Raw genomic sequence first — 19,655 nt, forward strand, 5'->3', positions numbered from 1 at the left:
CAGCCATTTTCTTGACACTTTTATTCAATCACCAGCAGATTGCTTACGACAGCAATAGCAGCTGTTTTGTCTTCATCTTTCCACATTTGATAAAAGGTGTCAACTCAAATTTTTGTAAATAATTCACTTACCCCTACTGCACACACCAGCACTGCTCAGCATATGTATTCTGTGTGAGCAGATCACTGAGGCAGGTCAGAGCTCAATGATATCAGCTGAAGGTCATCTGTGATCTCAAAGGAAGCCTCGATAAAGCTATACAGTCCCTCAAGGTCAGAGATAAAACTATGCGTAGATATTTGTGATGGGAACAAAAGGTTATACAGTCAGGAGAAAAAAGTACCAGAATGCTTCCTTTAATATTGGAAAGATTTCTTTTGTTTAAGAAACCTCATTCATATCTCCTTGGCCAATTATCGACTTAAGGTGTTTGTAAACCCACCAAAGAGATTAAAAATCTAAATTGTTCTCTCAAAAGTTTGAAAAAAAATATTATTTGTAGCAGGCTATTCATCACGACTGCACGGGCAGCCAGGGCCGCAATTCGTTTCTATGTTCTTTTTTTAAAGAATCATAAAAAGAGTGTCAAAAATTAATACAGTTAGATAGAATTTCATTTATCTAGTTCATTTAAAATTCTACCCTTAAATGCATTTAGGCTTGAGAGCTGAGAAGAAAAAAAATAGAGAAAGAGGTGTTTTATATCATAAGAGCTTCATTTGCTTTAAGGGCTTAGAGAAACTAATAGAGAAATCCTTGAATTATTGCAATAAGATACTCTATCTGGAGTTGGCAGTAGCTAAAAGTGCTGAGATTAAAAATGATACATCCTTCAATGCTAGGTTGTTTTTTCAGTTACATTACTCACAAAATAAATCTAAACAACAAATCGTCACTATTTGGTTTATATTTTCTAATAGGAAAAGTCCATGTGCTTTTGAGATTCTGTCTTAGCTCCAACCGTGGGGGGATTTATTACCTGTAATTGATGCACACGGAGATCAAAGAGCAGCTTCCTTACATTTTCTCCTATTCTTTCTACCTCAGAAGTCGGGGCAATAACTCTTGCAATTCCATTGGAACAGGTGTAGGAGAATGAAATGAAAGGGGTAAAGTATTGCCACGGTAACACAGACCATTAGGAACATTTTTTAACTCAAATTAGGTAATCCAATTTCTGGTTGACAATTAATTCCTACAAGAAGAGTTAGTATTTTCACAATTTAAACATTTATCAAATAGGTGACAAACTAAGATTTGGAATAAAGTCTTAATCTTCTGAATTTAAAAGCACGTTGTTAGCTTTCTATGTTTTCTCTCTGTTTGCATATATTTGCACCTTCTGTCATTTAGCACATACCATTTTATATTATCAATTGTCTTGTTATCTGTCTTTCTTTTCTTCCCAACTGGATTGTAGGACAAGGATAGGAACCATGTCTTAATAACTGTACAACATTGATGCATATATTTTCATAAAGCATATGGAATACTTGTATATCTTGATTTTTTTTTTGATACTGGGGATTGAATCCAGGAATACTCTTATCATTGAGCTACATCCCCAGCCCTTTTTTTACTTTGAGACACAGTCTCACTATGTTGCTGAGGCTGGACTCAAACTTGCAATCCTCCTGCCTCAGCCTCTGGGGCCTTTGAGATCACAGGTTTGTGCCACCACACAGCTTATATTTGATCTTCAAAAGTAATCTTGTGAGATGATCAGATCAGAGATTATAATTTCATATAGGAGATAAGGAAACTGAGGTCTAGAAACACACAAGATGACTCTATACATATGTTAGCAGAAACAGTACTTATATCTTGGTCTTCTGGCGTATAATCCAGTGCTCTTTTACAGAACTCACATTTAGGTAAACACACACAGGCAGCCCCAGCATTCCAGAAGGAGAAGGTGCTTGGCACAGAGCAAAGACTCAAATTATATATATTTTTAATTTTCTTTTTTTTTTTAGTTGTAGATGGACACAATTCTTTTATTTTATTTATTTTTTTATGTGGTGCTGAGGATCAAACCCAGTGCCTCACATGTGCTAGGCAAGCACTCTACTACTGAACTACAACCCAGCCCTTCATATATTGTTCAATAAATAAATGACAACCACATGTTCAGTTAACAGATATGTAGACTATACTCAAAAGTTTGCTGTTTTTATTCATAACAGTAATTTGGATAGTAATCAATACCGGAATAAATATATCTTTTTTTTTTTTTGACCCAGGGATTGAACCCAGGGGTGCTTAACCACTAAGCTACATCTCCAGCTCTTTTTAGTATTTATTTATTTATTTATTTGTTTACTTAGGGCCTTGCTAATTTGCTGAGGCTGGCTTTGAATTTGTAATCCTCCCTACCCCAGGCTCCCAAGTCGCTGGGTTTACAGGCATGCATCATGGTTCCCAGTTTAATAAATTCATCTTATGATGAAGAAAAGAAAAAGAAGCATAATTTTTGGGGGTCTGTAGGGGCTTTCATTTTAGGCAGGGTCAGGATATATTTTCATGACAAAGTTTTTCTATGGCAAAATGAGGATAGTACTTACAGCTTTATCTATCTCACCAGATTATTGTGCAGATCAAAAGAAACCCTGCATGTGAAAGTGCTTTGTAAGTTGTGAAATGCCGTGTGTGTGTGTGTGTGTGTGTGTGTGTGTGTGTGTGTGTGTGTGTGGTATGTTGCTTGCTTGCTTCATTACTATTAAGGTAGTACATATGATTGCCCACAGGAGGGCGATAACGAGTTCAGAGGGGAGAGAAACTACCTAGAAGGATCTGGGAAATTCTGAAAGCAAGATAGAAAAGGGCATTTCAAGGAGGCAGGGAGATAGATGTAAGCCAAAACCAGAGGTAGGGAAAAAAAGTGTATTTAAAGGAGAGTGAATAGCTTGATTCAGGAGTGTTTACAGAAGGCAGCAAAAGGATTTATGCTGGACAGACAGGATAAAGATAGAGAGGGGTGTTTTGCAGTTTTGGTACTAGGTGATCTCAAATGAAAAGGATTGCTTCCCTTTTAGCTAATTGCTATGAGTAAATCAGAGAAGACTTTAAAGGGAGCTAACCAAATTTCTAAAGGAAAAAAATGATTCCCATGCATATAGAAAAAGTTTGATTATTGAGAGAAAAAAGGTTCTCCAGATATCATATAATACTGGGCAATATTTACCTTTTGGATGTATAGTATATTTCTCACATTATTCTAAGTAAATTGTTTATGTTAACTCACTGAATCTTCATAATGAGGAAAGCTATATCTGTTTAACAAATGAGTTAACTTGAGACCGAGAAAGGTTAAACTGTGCCCAAGTCACATCACTAGGAAACTACAGGGCAGTCTGGTTGCCGTCTGGCCTCAACTCGGCCACACTGTCCTGGTCCCCATGCATTGTTAATCCCCAAAGCACATCAAAAGTAGTGATGCTGGGTATGTTCACTTTGTAAAAATTCATTGATTTACACAGTTTTGTTTCATATGTATGTTCCATTTTTAATAATGTAACATATGTACAAAAGTAAATTAGTGATCTGATTAAAAAAATAGCTAAGTATTATATGTACCTGGAGAAGATTGGAAAGATACATATAAACTGTTACCTTGACTATCTTTGGTTGTTAGAAATGTATAATTTAAAATTTCTTCATTTTACTTTTTATTTTCTAGATTTTTGTCAATTATTCTGCAAAATGTCTATACTAAGGAACATTATTTTAAGCAAAAAAGAAAGTTTCCTTGTGGTGAGGAAAAATAAAGGAGAGAATTCAAGGATGGAGAATGAGTACTAGAAGGAATGTCCTAACTTGGTGTAGTAAGAGAATTAAAAATCAGTGGCAAGCCTTTTGAAAATGGCCAAACAGAAAAGAAATAAAACCTAAGGTTTTCTATTGCACAAAGGCCAGTGCAATATAGTTTGAGGCATGATCAGTAACCTCTGCATTCTTGAATGCAGCTTATTTAGAAGAGGTTATAACTCAAATTTTTTTGACATAACTGGAAGTCTTCTCCAAACAAGGCTAAATAGATGATCGATTCTGTGTTTGACCCTGGGAAGTCTGATTCAAACATCCTGTTTATTCTGTGTAAAGTTTGCTCTTTTGTTTTTGTTTTTTCTTTTCTTTCTTCTTCTTTATTATTTTTGTACCAAGAATTGAACACAGGGATGCTTTGACACTGAACCATATACCCAGCTCTTTTTAAATTTTTTAAAATTTTGAGACAGGGTCTCACTAAGTTGCGTAGGGCCTTGCTAAATTGCTTGGCGATCCTCCTGCCTCAGTCTTCCAAGTCACTGGAATTACAGGCATGTGCCACCATGCCAGGCAAAGTGTGTTTTAACCAATATCTTCACAACACCCCCCTCCCCCAAATAACGGTGTCTCATTTTTTCTGGACATTTTACATTGCCTAATTATATTGGATGTCAAGCAATTTGTGCAACTGCCAAATATGAAGAAGGAAAATGACCAAAATAGTTAAAGCAATTAAAATTTTCAAGTTTTTTTTTTCCTTTTCCAACAAAACTGGGCAGAGAAATGAAGATTCCGGTGAGTATAATAAGAAGGGAAACCATTAAGTTCTCGAGTTTTAAAAGAGACAAAACCAGAAACTCCTGGCATGTGACCTTGGCCAAATTACTTGAACTCATTGTTCCTGTGTGAATCAAGCCATAAAACAGCATAAAAAGATATCCCCCGGACAAGGCAGACACTATTTCTGACTTGAGGTGCTCTGGATAAATAAATTATGTCTCTACTAGTTCAGGCTGAGACGAAAAGGTGAATACAGTTCTCTGCAAAAGATGTTTTAAAGGTTCATCCTGTTTTTTTCTCCCATAATTTTTCTTTTCTATCCATGTGGCCATTTCACATTTTATTGCTGAGTTCTTAGTAGATTGTGAAGCTGGCTATAATAATAATAATAAACACTGATATTTTTCTTTCAAGTAGATAAGGGGCACAGAAGGGCAAAACAAATTTTCTAAATAGTAATTTCCATGGTATTTTTCCATGTCAGGAAACAAACAGTTCTGCAGATGTGACACTACAATTTCCACCTGGCTTTGTGTATACCTACCTTGTTATGTATATAGTTGTTTTCTTGTTGGTATCTCTGAAATTACTAATTCTGAGATTACAAAAGGTAAATTCAGGAAAGGACAAACTAATAAGTTTGATGTTAACTTCTAGAAAACTCTGGAATATATGGGTGAAATTTTTCTTTTTTTTTTTTTAGCAATCTAAAAGAAAATTTTTTAAAATGATCCTTAGAAATCAACAAAGACTAGGATGTTAAAATTGGGAGGCAAATGTTTGATATTTCTGCAAAATTCCTAAAAGTCTTCAAAGATGTAAAAATATCAAAGATGTAAGAATATCCCCCTGAACTTTTTTTTTTTTTCATACAGTTACTGGGGATTGAAATCAGGATTATTGAGCCACATCCCTAACCTTTTTTTTTTCTATTTTTTACTTAGAGACAGGGTCTCACTGAGTTGCTGAGGGCCTAAATTGCTAAATTGCTGAGGCTGGCTTTGAACTCACCATCCACCTGTGTCAGCTTCCGGAGCTGTGGGGATTACAGGTGTGTGCCATAGCACCCTGCTAAAATGTTACTTTCTTAATGACCTTTCTTGACTAACCTAATTAAAATGTCTTCCCCTGAACTCTGCATTTTCCACCCTGCTTAATTTTTTTCCCTTAGCAGTAATATGCCATGTTATTACTTACTTTATGTTGACTATTTCTCTAGAATGTAAGCTCCCCAAGGACAGGCTCCTTCCTCTTCCTCACCCTCTTCTCCTAACTGTGTTGTGTTGTGAACTGATAAATACAAGCCATAAGAGTGTAAGTTATAGGTTATAGATTAGTAAAAAAAATATAGATTATAGATTTTGATAAGTGAGATAATTATAAAGCAAGAACCGTCATAGACAGGCTAAGACTCCATTTTGCTGCCTTCTGTATACAAAAAAAAAAACCTGTTATAAGAGCTGTTTCTGAGAAACTGAAATGAAAGGTGTTTTCTTATATTATTTTCTGTACTTTGTACCCCACAAAATGTACTCATCCCAGGATATGGTGGTCTTTGTGACCCAAGACTTTGAAGTAGATTCTCGCCCCTGTTAACCACCTGCTTGAACTCAGGGATACGGTTTTCTAACACCTGCTTGGACCCAAGATGCAGTTAACTGAGTTGCAAGCTGATTGCTTTTTTCTAGCTTCTGTCTTTGCTTGCTTGCTAACTGGAAAATTCCAGTCCTGCTTAGGGACTCACAGGTCCCTGCTTACTATTGGCTTGACTACTGTGATTGGCTTGCTTGCATGACACTAAGGAAAGCCCCTGAGTTGTGGTTTTTGTCTTTAAGTTCCCAGAATACAGGCCAGGAAATTGCTGTTCTCCCATAGAACTTCAGTCTCTACGGATGGGTGACAGTCCCTGGCCAGGTAAATAAAGCTCTCATTGATTTGAATTCAGACTTAGGGTGTTTTATGAAGCGGCTTCCCATAACAACTACTGTATCCTCAGTGTGTGGCACATATTAGAGGCTGAAGGAAGAAATATCTCTATGAAGATATTGAAATATAGATGGAATGATAACTGTTTTGGGGATCTAAACTTTAGAACCAATGTCTTGATAATAACCTCAAGAAAGATCTTAGGTGGACTAATTTCTTTAGGGTCCTGACTATCCTCAACAAAGTCACTCTCAGAAATGTAAAAGTCACTCTCAGGATTTTTTTTTTTTTTTTTTTGGTAAACCTAAGCTAGGCAGAATGGTTATTCAATGAAAAAAAAGCAAGCTTTGACATGGTTTTGAGTGGCTCGAATGATAGAGTCAAGCAAGAAATCTACATAATAGAAAAGTATAATTGTATTTATTTAATTGGAAGAGCTGTAGAGCAGTGGATAATTGATTTAACTTTCCCAGACCTGGGTTTTTTTCTCTTCTGTATTAGATGGACCTGATTAGGTAATGAGATTACTTGATCTTCTGAAGCTAAGTAACTACATAGTCAAATTGGCTGTCAAAAAGTCGAAGTCATGACAGCTGAAAAGTGAAGGAAAAAGGGGCACAGGTGGCAGTTATGGGAACAGAAGGGACAAGGGGGCCATGTAAGCATTCAGAAGAGGCAAAAGATTCAATAGTGGTTGAAGAGATGGTTGTAGCCACAGGCAGAGAAGGAAGACAAGGGAGAGGAATGAACGGAAATGGGATGCCACTTGTACTGGTGTCTGTGCCCTTGGGACCTTCCTCCTCTTGGATTATTTATTCCTGCATTAATAGGAAGACTCACTATCATTGGGGAATAAAAACAAAACGCTATAAATCTTGAATAAAGATAAAAACCGGCTTCCACTAATAAATTGAAACAATTGCTGTTAAGTAAATTTTTTTTTAATCAGTGCTCAAAATTCAGATGATACTTACCAAGCCCCTAGAATTTCTATGTATAATAAAATCTCTTGGACTTGGGACCCCCTTGAAATCTATCAAGGTAGCAAGTGTATTGGTTGTCTAGATCAATGGTTCTTAAACTTTCGTGTGCATGAGAATCACCTGAAGGGCTTTTAAACCACAGTGTTTGGGGGTCCCACTTTCAGAATTTCTCATTGGGTGTGTCTGGGGTAGGACCCAAGATGTGCATTTCTAACAATGATTCAGATGATGCTGATTTTGCTGGTCTCTGGACCACATTTTGAGGCTCATTGTGCAGTCTATGTTCTATGCTAAGGTGCCTGGCCGTGGGAGAGAAGAGACTGACATCCATATGTTGTTTTCCCCAGAGCCCTGCAACCTGATTTTCTTTTGGTGGAAGGAATACTAGGAATTGAACCCAGGAGTGCTTAACCACTCAGCAACATTCCCAGCCCATTTTTAATATTTTATTTTGAGATAGGGTCTTGCTAATTGTTTAGGGCCTCACTAACTTGTAATCCTCCTGCCTCAGCCTCCCTAGCTGCTGGGATTACAGGCTGCAGCTTGCTTTTGGGGTTGAAGGATCTCTTGTGTTTGTTTGGAAATAGATACTATGATATATCCACTCTACTGTTTTTCCAATGGAGAAATGGACTCCATGTGGTGAAGATGTGAGGCTTTTGTGAAATTTCTCTTTGGTAATTCTGCCATTATTTTTCAGGGAAGAGAAAGGGAAAAATATCATTCACCTTCAAGTTGAGAAACTTAGATTCTAGACCCTTCCCTGACTCTCACAAGTCTCATGGTCTCAGACAAGTCACTTAATCCTGGATTCTGTCTTTTCATCTGTAAAATGAGAATGTCAACCTAGATGATGTTTAAGATCTTTTCCTGCTCTAAAATTCATTTTGTATGATTCTAAGTCAGAGGAGGAATTTATCTCACAATGGCAAATTGACCAGTTTATCTTTGTGACAATTGGATCGCTTTAGAGAGTTGCTCTTTATTAGTGATGGAAGGTCTTAGTGATCTAAATTTTCTCTTAAATTGAATTCAAAGTCCCCAGTAGTACCTAGCTAGCACACAGTGTTCAGAAATATTCTATCCTTCCAGTTTCTTTCTTTCTTTCTTTTTTGGAATTGAACTCAGGAGTCACATTCCCACCCTTTTTTAAAAAAATATTTTATTTAGAGACAGGGCCTTGCTAAGTTGCTTAGGGACTCACTAAATTGCTGAGTCTGGCTTTGAACTTGTGATCCTCCTGCCTCAGCCTCTTGAGCTGCTGGGATTACTGGCGTGCACCACCGTGCCTGGCTTCAGTTTCTTTTCTTTATCCTTAATGTTGATGATTTTTTTTTAAAAACAAAATATATTTGTTCTTAAATCAGATTAGAATGGCAGACATGTTCAAGAAATGTAATACAAATTAAGACCCCTTCTTCAACTCTCAACCCCATCCTCTGCTCCTGTTGTTTATGTGAGTTGCCACCAGATAGCAGAATTACTCTTGATATAATATTTTTATGACTTAGATGGGTTCACTTTTTGGAAGCTCTTACATACAGAAATGTGGGAGAGGAAGTTCTCTTTACCCTCATTATCTGAGAATAACTGATTCTGAGGTGGGGGAAGGCTCTGTAGGGTGAATCCATTTAAAAATGCTGGTCAAAATGTGATCAGGATAAAACAGAATGGCTTGAGTGGGGCTTTATTTTGAAAAATAGAATTATGAAAATATTTCTGATTGGTCTTATATTTAGCCAAATCAATTGAGATTTTATTTTCAAATCTGTACCAAGAAATGAATCAAGATTTCTCCCTCCCTTTGGGTGGAGTACGGCTGGTGCCCTGGCAGCTCAGCTCTGCCTCCCTGAAAGAGGAGTTGTGTTCTTGCTTATTTGCATGGTACCATCCCTAAAAGAAATTATTTTATTCATGGACTTCATCAAGTTTTGCAGAGGCATCTTTGGAGACACTTGTGTCACCATACTTGTTGACCGATTTAACTGTTTTGATGACTGCTTTTGCATGCAACGCGGACAGTCTTATGACCAAACTTTCTTTGACTTCATGGAACTCTGGATATTTGGGACAGTTTGCTAGTTCCTTTTGTTATGGATTATAAAAAAATATTATCCTGAAATATGGAAATAGACATTAAGTATTAAGGGGAAAAGAACTTTTTAGAAGAAAATGTATTTACAATGCATTTAAACAAGCGGCCTAAATTTATGTGTGTGTGTGTGTATTCAAAGAAAATGTTCAGGCTTGCAACAATTCTTTGTTTCATAAAGTTTTGGGGGGGTTCCGGGAATTGAACTCAGGGGCACTCAACAACTGTGCCACAACCCCAGCCCTATTTTGTATTTTATTTAGAGTCAGGGTCTCACTGAGTTGCTAAGTGCCTTGTTTTGCTGAGGCTGGCTTTGAACTTGCAATCCTCCTGCCTCAGCCTCCCAGGTGGCTGGGATTACAGGCAGGTACCTGCACGCCCGGCTCTTTGTTTCATAATTTAAAAGCATTTTCAAATTTGGTTTTGTTTTTATTTGTCAAAAGCATATAAAAAGCCTTTGTTAGTGAGCTTTTTTGCTATAAGCTTGCTATATAAAAGAAAACACCCCCAAACTCAGTAGCTTAAAACAAGAATCATTCATTCACATGGATGTGAGGTTAGTCTGCTCAGGAGCTTGCCTACAGTGTGCTTGTCTGTTGTAGGAGGGATTTTTAAATGATATTTTTTAAAAGATAAGTTCATTAGGGATATTTTTGTAGTATGACATTTTTTTTCTCCATGAAACAAATCTCAACACTGCCTGAGTTCAAATCTTGGTTCTGGTCCATAATCATAATGTTAACTTGGACAATTTACTTAATCTTTCAATGCCTTCATTTCTTCATCTATCAAATGGGGATAATAATAGCACTCAGTTCACTGGATTTTATGAGAATGGAATGAGATAATTAACAGATAATTGCCTGGCACATACAGAGTGTTTACTAAATGTTAGCTTTTCTTTTTTATTAAGAAAAAAATACCTCTGTTTGTGATTAGAAAGCTGATGTGTTGGGGAGGGAGGAGAAATCATAGAGTTGGAAAAAGAAGTAGGTTTAAATTTATCTCCAGGTCTCTGATCATGTAAATCAAGGAAGCTGGCAAACCCACCATTTTACCATTTTACTTTTTTTTTTTTTTCAAAACAAATATCTACACAGTGCCAATTATCATGTGTCAGACTCTGTCCAAGAACTTAGCCATTGCTGACTAATTTAAAGCTCACCTCAATCCTAGGAGGGAGATATGTCCATCAGCTCCATTCTTTAGATGTGGGAATCCAGGCACAGAGAGGTTATGAAACTTCCTCTAGGTCACCCAGCTTCTAAGTGGCAGAGCTGGGATTCAAATGCACAGGATGTAGTGGGTTCTCAGTCAGGGGCTTTTTTTTTTTGTCATTACAGAGAGCAGCACAAAGTCCTCTAGGTGACCACAGTGCTGTACTGTCTTAATACAGTTTCTTTGATACATACACTTTCATTTTACCTTCTGAACCTGAAGGCTTGAGGTAATCTTCATTACTGTGCCCATTTGGTCCTATGTTCTGTCCTCTCTCCAGCTTATTCTAGAATGGGGAAGAGATTCCAGGAGACCTACCTGCAGGCTCCTGAGAATTAGTTCATAAAGATGGGGAGAATCATCCTCCCTCAGCTAACAGATTTTCTATACTCAAAATACATTACCCCAAGACAGGTGCAGTGGCACATGCCTATAATCCCAGCAAATCAGGAAGCCAAGGCAGGAGGATCGCAAGTTTGTGGCCAGCCTCAGCCATTTAGGGAGGCCCTAAGCAACTTAGCAAGGCCCTGTCTCAAAATATTAAAAAGGCTGGGGTTGTGGCTTAGTGGTAGAGCATCCCTGGGTTCAATCCCCAGTACCCCCCCCCCCCAAAAAAAATCATCTATCCAAGGAAAAGGGTGATGTTTTAAATCCAATTGAACTGAATTTCACTTTTGTGCATTTTGAGGGGCATAGTTCAGGCATGAGGGGTTTGCAGTTCTGAAATGCTATATCCCGTGGGACAGTGTTACACTCCAGGTAATTGCACGTTTTAGCTCTAAGATTATGGCTCATAATAAATTTAGTTGAGACTCTGAAATGCACAGCCATATAAAATTGCAATTGTCGTGAACAGGCTGGTCAACCTGTGTGGTGATGTTCAGTATTTGGAATTATGTATTTTTATTTGGTTTTGTTTGTATCTCAGCTGAAGCAGCTCTCTTTGATCCAACCAAGATAGGGTGGTTTTTATTAAAAATTTAACACGTATCTCATGGCAATATTTACTTTAATGTGGTAAATCAAGAAATTCTTCTTTTTCTGAATGAGATATGTTGGCAAGATAAACTCAATGCTGTAAGATAAATATTAACTTTATAATGAAAACTACAGAATGCCTTATCTGGTACAATGTATCTGTATTTCTCTAAGGAGATGAGAAGCCATCCATGCTTCTTGTTCTACCTGGCATGAGAGGTAATGATTTAGATTTTAATCCTTAATTATATGCCCCTGCTCACTTTATAGTGACATCTCATCCTGTGTATTCTTCAACTTCTAATTTTAAAAATATTGAATATGTTTGCTCATGCAAGAGACTAGCTGATGTGAGAGCAAGGAGGTGCAGCTACTTTTACGTGCAATAGTCCACAGAGAAAATGCTACCTTTAGTAGGCAAAATCTGTTAGTGAAAAGGAGATTTTGGAAGTTTCCAAAGAGAGATAGAGAGAGAGAAAAAAAAAAAGTCGTCTTGGAGGAACTCTGGTGAACACAACGTAAAATTCAATTAGAAAATATTAGAGTGGAGTTCAAAGGACGCTTGTGATAGTTTTGATAAAGTTACTGCTCTGGAAAGAACGGAGATATACTACTTTTCGCTACGGTGATTGTCCATGTGTGGGTACCTTCATACAGTGGCACCAGTTATGAATCCTGTAAGTGACCTATTAATAACTGCAATATGAATGAAATGTGCTGCCTAGAAAATGAGGTTGCCTAGCTCTCATAAAATACCATTTTCTTTTCATAATTTACGGGGTATGTTGTCCAAGGAGATGAAGTATTTCATGTTGGTCAGTTTGGGCCCTGCCTGGGACTAATACGATGTGGAATATTTTTAACGGTTGACTGACAAAACATTGTTTCCTGCAACTCAGCCCTTTTTTTTTTTTTGATTACAAACATGAAGGCTACAGATACAATTTCTTTCTGGGTTTATCTCTCTTGTAGTTACAAATACCATTAGTGACTTGAATAAACCAACCAAGCCACCCCATTTTTATTGTGTATCATTAATGTAATGAAAAATTCAGAATCAAAAAACAAGGTCCTGACGGTCTTGGAAGCAAAAGGTTAATTCTCTGTATTAATTATGTTCATCAACAGAGTCTATCAATTTTTACATACTTAATGTATGTAGAGAATCCTACAGATGAATCTGTTTCTGATCGTCCCTCCAGGCTTATGCCTGATGGGTTGCTAGCAGGACACATGGGACACAGAGAGAAGAGGTGAGGAAGTGCTTTCAGAATTTAGACCTCATCAAATGTCCAATAGAAGATAAAAAGTTCTGTCTCACACACACACACACACACACACACACACACACACACACACACACACACACCTTGTATATTTTCAAAGCATATGCATGCCCAAATTATTTTCATTCCTTAAGGTTTGTGAGGTGTTTTACAAAATATGAGTCTTATGATCATGCTTGTAAGTAGTTTGTGTAAAAGCACTGCAAAAATTTTATTGGGTATCTTCTATGTGTTTGACCTTGGTCTCTTTTTTGGAGGGTACTGGGGATTAAACTCAGGGGCACTCAACCACTGTGCCTCATCCCAAGCCCTATTTTTTATTTTTTGTTTAGAGACAGGGTCTCACTGAATTGCTTAGTGCCTCACTTGCTGAGGCTGTCTTTGAACTCGCGATCCTCCTGCCTCAGCCTCCCAAGTGCTGGGATTACAGGCATGTACCACCGCCTCTGGTACCTTGGTCTCTTTTGAAACATACCCTGTCTTTTCTTGTCTTGGCTGTTCATATCTCCTGCGGCAAAGCAAAGACTGCCAGATCTCCCTCCTGCCACATACCATGCCTATGAGAGTTATGACAAGGGTAAGATATGGAGTCTTAGAATAAGAAAGAGGACACAACTGGCCCTGTTATCTGCTTGGTTATTAATGTATCTGTGGCTGGATTTTAGGTGGAGTTAGAAGATGAAGAAATTTGGGCTTAGAGATAAGGCCTCAGAATTGCGGCTGAGAGTGTTGGAAGGGGGCTGGGCACCCTCACATGGTGATATGGAGCATCATTGAGTGCAAGATACCCTTTGTACCTTTGTGTCTTCTCTAATATACCCAAACTCTTCTGGGGGTGGGGCATAGGGGTGTAGCTGTCATCTTGCAGGTCAAAACATGATTGAATGTCAGCAATTGCAAATGGCTCCAATTGAACATAATATACTAATTGAGATCGAGACATTGAAAGTTTTTCATCATCTTTTCTCCTTTTCCCTAGAGTTATGGTTAGGGTTAGGGTTAGGGTAACTCCTCTCTGGCAGTTATGGCCTTGGGTAAGTCTCTCAATCTGTATGAGTCTTACTCACTGTATTTGTAAAATGGGGTAAAATGATTCATAAGTAATGTGTGTGTGTGTGTGTGTGTGTGTGTGTGTGTGTGTGTATTTATGCCTAGCACATAGTGATGAACCTGTGGACATTTCTTATTTCTTGCTTCAGTTTCTGAGCCTAGCTCCATAACCTGCTTGTATTAGGTGCTCAGTAAATGTTGAATTAAAAACTAGCCAGGCTGAAGCCTATGGTTATGGTAAATGCCTGGCAAATACTTCCTGCACGAGTGAGTGGTTCTTGTCCCAGATCAAATGGCCCAGAGAACCACCTGGGAGTTACTCATCTCAGAGTTAGCTCTGAGAATTCCAGCCTGCGGGAGCTCCACTTCAAACAGGATTCTCATGAAAAGCAAATCAAAAGTGAATTTGAAGGAGAGGCGAAATACATTGTTTCTTATTAGGCTTGATGTTTGATTTTCATTAGGCATTCTGCCTGATTCTTATTAGGATTGCCCTGATTTCCTTTCGGTCCTGGTCATTTAGGGTCAGTGCTCATATGCTATGTAATGATGTCATTATTTGATTTTACTTCTTATATGATGTAGGTAATGATTCAGAGTTTATTCCAGAAAATAATCCTAAGCACCTAATGCTGATTGGTTTAATGATACAAAAACTAATTTGGAAAGAATGGAAGGTTTCCTGGGGCACAGCTGATGATGTGAATGTGAAAAGGCTTCATTTCCCACATTTCAAGAATGGAAACAGCATGTAATTACGTGTTCTTCGATGAGGTGTTTTCTTTGAAATGGTGGAACTTGGAAACTATCCATATGAGAAAGGTGGAAGAATTTAAGTAACTGTGCCAAGGTTAGTTTTCCCTTTTTATTTCCTTTATTATTGTTATATTTATTCTTGGCTATAAGCATACGCTTTCACATTTTTTCCCCCCTCTTTCTTTTAATATGAAAACCTAATGGGGAGACTGATGAGATGGGCCAAGTCTGTGAAATTAAAATGAACTTTGTAATTTTGTTTATCAGCTTGGGGTCAATGACACAGAAATTCTGTAAGTTATAAATGTAAATATGAACATGAACTCCATGTGCTGAATTCATTCATGCAAAAGGCAGGCCCATTCCCACTCCCCACCATCACCCACCTCCTACCAGTTAACAATTAGCTAGTTAAATAAGCCACCTTGGGGTTCTTCATGTCTGTTTTACTCGACACCCCGTGGTGCTTATCCAGGCTCTTTAAGAGAGATTTGTGCTTGGATCTGATTCGTGTGATACATTGAGAGAGATGAGAAACTGGTCATTGCTTTCTTTTGACGTGTTTTCCTTAGGATGAGTTGCACAAGCCGGGCAGAGAAAGACCCCAGCCAGTCACCACAGATAGAACTTCAAATACCAGCGTCACTGATGAGCTTCACTGGCCTTCAGTTGGTGAGTAAATTACCCACTTTTTCTCTTACTTTGATTTTCTGAATCTCTCTCATCCCACAATGCCTAGAGATTCCACCCAGTCCTACCTACTCTTTGTCTGTTGCTTACAGTTACCATTTTTTTTTAAACTATCTTACTGGAAAAAGTGAATTTTTTTTGACATTAGTCTCATCTCTTCTTTCAACGATGAGAATAAATGGCAAGAATCTTATTTCTTACCAATTCTTGAATTTTTCCCATTTAAAAAAAATATATGGAAGGGGAGATTGTAAATATGATCATTGAAAATGAGGACATGAGATTAGTTTCTTCTTTGCCTCCTCCAAGGAGGCAATAGCTACATCTTCCCTCTCCTGATACAAGCATGACTTGTTGCCCAAATTTGTCCATTTTCTCCCTACTGATTAAAACTTGGCATTGTTACCTCTATTTCTGATCATCAAGAAGTAGTTTTTTGGGCTGAGGTTGTGGCTCAGTGGTGAAGAGCTTGCTTCGCATGTATGAGGCACTGGGTTCGATCCTCAGCACCACATAATGATAAATAAATAAAATAAAGATATTGTGTTCATCTACAACTAAAAAAAATATTTTTATTAAAGTAGTTTTTCCTAATTCTATATACGTAAGTGCCATGGGACAGAAAGCCAAGGGCCAAAGTGAGTAGAAGGGTGAGAAAAGAGCACAGAGTCCAGGGAGCTGAGTTCAAGCCCTGATGGTGCTACTCGTTTGCTGATGTGGTCAGCCCTGGACACGCAGGGCTCCTGGTCCTCACGTGTGAAATGAGGGACTCAAAATGAAGCATCTGGGGTTATTTCCATTACTATTGCATAATTGCCTTGTCTAATAGGGCCTGCCTTGTAGAGTATAGGTTTATAACTAAATTAAGTGTGTGTGTGTGTGTGTGTGTGTGTGTGTGTGTGTGTGTGTTTACCATGGTGCTTCTTACAGAGTAAGGGAGCACAATCATAGCAAAACTCTGTGGTAGAGCTACTTAGATATGTTCCCCTCTCCACTCTTTTTTCTCAAATAAAACTCTTTCTCAAATAAAGTTCATTGGTAGACTGTTTACTTAGCATGTACAAGGTCCTAGGTTTGATCCCCAGCACTGCAAAAAATTAAAAATAAAATAATTTTCTTCTACGGGAAAGAATGGGAAGGACTTGGGTGGGAAGAGAGTTCTCAAGAAAGTTCCTGAGAGGGTAGGTTCCCCCAACCCTAGTATTCTTCTAGCTCGATTGCCTTGGATCACATTAATAAAAGTTTGCAACTGAGCAACAGAGTCCTCAACCATTGCCACCTGTCCTGGGAGTTGCAATCAGCTTCAGGGCCTGGAATCATCCCCCCCAGTATGTAAGGCACAGTGAACTGCTCTCACCAGGCCACAGCAAACCAGAGTGGGAACAAGGCAGGGGATTTTGATTATGCAGTTAAATCTTGGAACCCAGCTGGTTGTGTGGTCTCACTCCAGTCACTAGATTAACTTCATGATAACACCACTTTATATCTTACAAGTGGCAAGTTTTAGACCCCATCATATTTAGTTTATTTCTGGGTGAAATATATATATATATATATATATATATATATATATATATATACACACACACACAGAAAAAGTTGTTACATATTCCCAAATATATGGTTGCAAATGTGGACATCCTCTTTCTTATTGTTATCATAACTGGTTTCACAGATACAGTATTCAAGACTCTTTTGGTTCCAAGTTATAGAAGTTTAACTCAAATTGGCTCAACCTCAAAGAGAATTTATTGGCTCAAATATTTGAAAAGTCAGGCACCACTGCATCCAGGAACTCAAAGAGAGAGAGAGAGAGAGAGAGAGAGAGAGAGAGACACACACAAAGAAAAGGCCAGTATGGCTTACTCTTTTCCTCTTGTCTTTTCCCATACCCCTCTGCTCTTCTCTATTGATTAAAGTCCAGACAAGCTCTTGCCTCAGTGGCCCTGTGTAAATTCAGACCTACATTATCCTCACATCTGGGACATGTAAACCTTTCTTTCAAAAACCGTGCTTGTAGTCCCGGTGGCTTGGAGGCTGAGGCAGGAGGATCTCAAGGTGAAAGCCAGCCTTAGCAACTTAGCGAGGCCCTTAGCAACTTACAGAGACCTATCTCAAAATAAAAAATAAAAGGACTGGGGATGTGGCTTTGTAGTTAAGTGCCCCTGGGTTCAATCGCTGGTATCATAAAAAAAGGTTGTGACTCATGGGACTGGGTAGGGCTACCACCCAGCTCTCCAGTCAATTGATCTAATCTGCACTACCCAACTCCTGTGCTGGGGTCCATCCCACCTGAACCAAAAGGTCAAATGGTTTAAGTAGAGTTTGGTTGGTATTCTCAAAGGACAGAGGATTGTTTTACCCCAGTTTTCTGTACAAGAGGGAATAATGCCAGGCAGGCAAAATTCACTCAGGGCCACCACAGATCTCTTTACTAGAATTCAGAGCTTAAAAAAAAAAAAAGAAAAAGGGCTTTATATATTGTTCAGTGCATATTTAGAATAAATCCTAATTTCTAGTTTGAAAGTAGTGATAGCATTTAAAGTGATAATTACAAACATGGAACAGGTTAATGGCATAAGAATTAAGTTGTAAAATGTAGAATAAGAATTTTATGTTCACACAGTCATAATTACAGAGATGAGATCTGAAAAAATATGAAAATAGTATTTTTTTTTAGTTCAGATTAGAGTTTATGGATACTTTCATTTTAAAAACATGTCTAACTTATCCATATGGTAGGAAAAAAAAAGAAGAGAAAGCTCATGAATGAAGCTCAGTGAATGAAGGTTGACCTCATTAGATAGGAATACGTGCATGAGCAGTTCGTCCTGACATTGTGACAACTGCTCTGAGATTCCTGTGTCCTTCATAACATAATGCCCAGGTCAAATGTCTCAGTTTCTCTGTAGCTGAAGACTGGCCCCACATTTCACTGACTTTAGACATCACCAAGATATTACACTTTTATTAAATCTTACTAGAAATTTGTCCTTCATATTATTGAACCTTGATATTCCTCTCTTAAATTCTGTTTTCTTTGATAGCATGGGAAAAAGTTACCCAATCCTTTCCTTCTCTCCCTGCTCCAAAGTTGCACTGCCCACTTAGGAGTCCTGTACTAGGGGTGGTCAGGGGATGGTAACACAGGATCAGAATGGTACTTTGTCACTGCTGTTTTGTTCCCAGGCTCTCTATGTTTGCCCAATATGCCATCTTAATTTACCAATTGTGCTGGAAAGTCAACCTATTGAGATTGTTTTGATCATTTGATTACTTATGTTTTTTAAATGGTATGTTTATTTATTCATTTTCCATGTTTTTATTGTGCTTTATAGTTGTACATAATGGTAGAATTCATTGTTATGTATTCATTCGGGCACACAGTAAACAACATGATTTGGTCCATATCATTCCCCAGTATTTCCCCTTTCTCTTCCCTCTTCCCTCCCCCTGATCCCTTTACTGTACTGAGTTCCCACCACCAACTTGCTTTCCCTTTTTCCTTTCTAGGTTCCATGTATGAGAAAACATATAACCCTTGACTTTCTGAGTTTGACTTATTTCGCTTAACGTGGTAGTCTCAAGTTCCATCCATTTTTTTTAAAATGACATAATTTCATTCTTCTTTATGATTGAATAAAACTCTTTTGAGTATATATACCACATTTTCTTTATCCATTCGTCCTTTGACGGACACATGGGCTAGTTCCATAGTTTGGCTATTGTGAATGATGCTGCTGTAAACATGGGTAAGCAAGTACTGTTATAGGATGCAGACTTTAGTTCTTTAGGATAAATTTGGATACTTCTTTTTATTTAGGGTTCCTGATATTACCTATTTCAAAGAAAAAAGAAGACAAGTCAACTGGCTTATGAAAAAGCTATTTCTATATTTAAAAATTAAGTTGTTAGGATATTTCTATTTTCAAGCTAGTATTGTGGTGTAAGACACCTTTTTTCTGTCATGTCTTTATGATAGAGAGGAAGGAGAGTCTATTGTCATTTGTAGAAGTTCTTAAATTTTTTTATTACTTATTATCTCTATATTATCATCTTCATATTGAATATTAGTCAATATTCTTTTTTTTTTTTTGTACCAGGGATTGAAACCAGGGGTGCTTAACCACA

General features: G+C 37.8%; 1 long non-coding RNA gene across 2 annotated transcripts in view; it reads left to right on the forward strand.

The window, feature by feature from the left end:
• Nucleotides 1-6,385: 6,385 nt before the first annotated feature.
• The window catches only part of LOC144365039 (uncharacterized), a 64,038-nt gene continuing 50,768 nt past the window's right edge, over nt 6,386-19,655 (forward strand). Inside the window, exons 1-2 of one of the 2 annotated variants that reach the window (XR_013423317.1) lie at nt 6,386-6,459; nt 15,407-15,506. This is a non-coding gene — a long non-coding RNA (uncharacterized LOC144365039). Of the gene's footprint in view, nt 6,460-14,670; nt 14,929-15,406; nt 15,507-19,655 lie in introns of those variants that run through there. The other variant, XR_013423316.1, reaches the window with a different exon arrangement.

This window comes from Ictidomys tridecemlineatus, chromosome 6, assembly GCF_052094955.1.
Source record: "Ictidomys tridecemlineatus isolate mIctTri1 chromosome 6, mIctTri1.hap1, whole genome shotgun sequence".
Lineage (NCBI taxonomy): Eukaryota > Metazoa > Chordata > Mammalia > Rodentia > Sciuridae > Ictidomys > Ictidomys tridecemlineatus.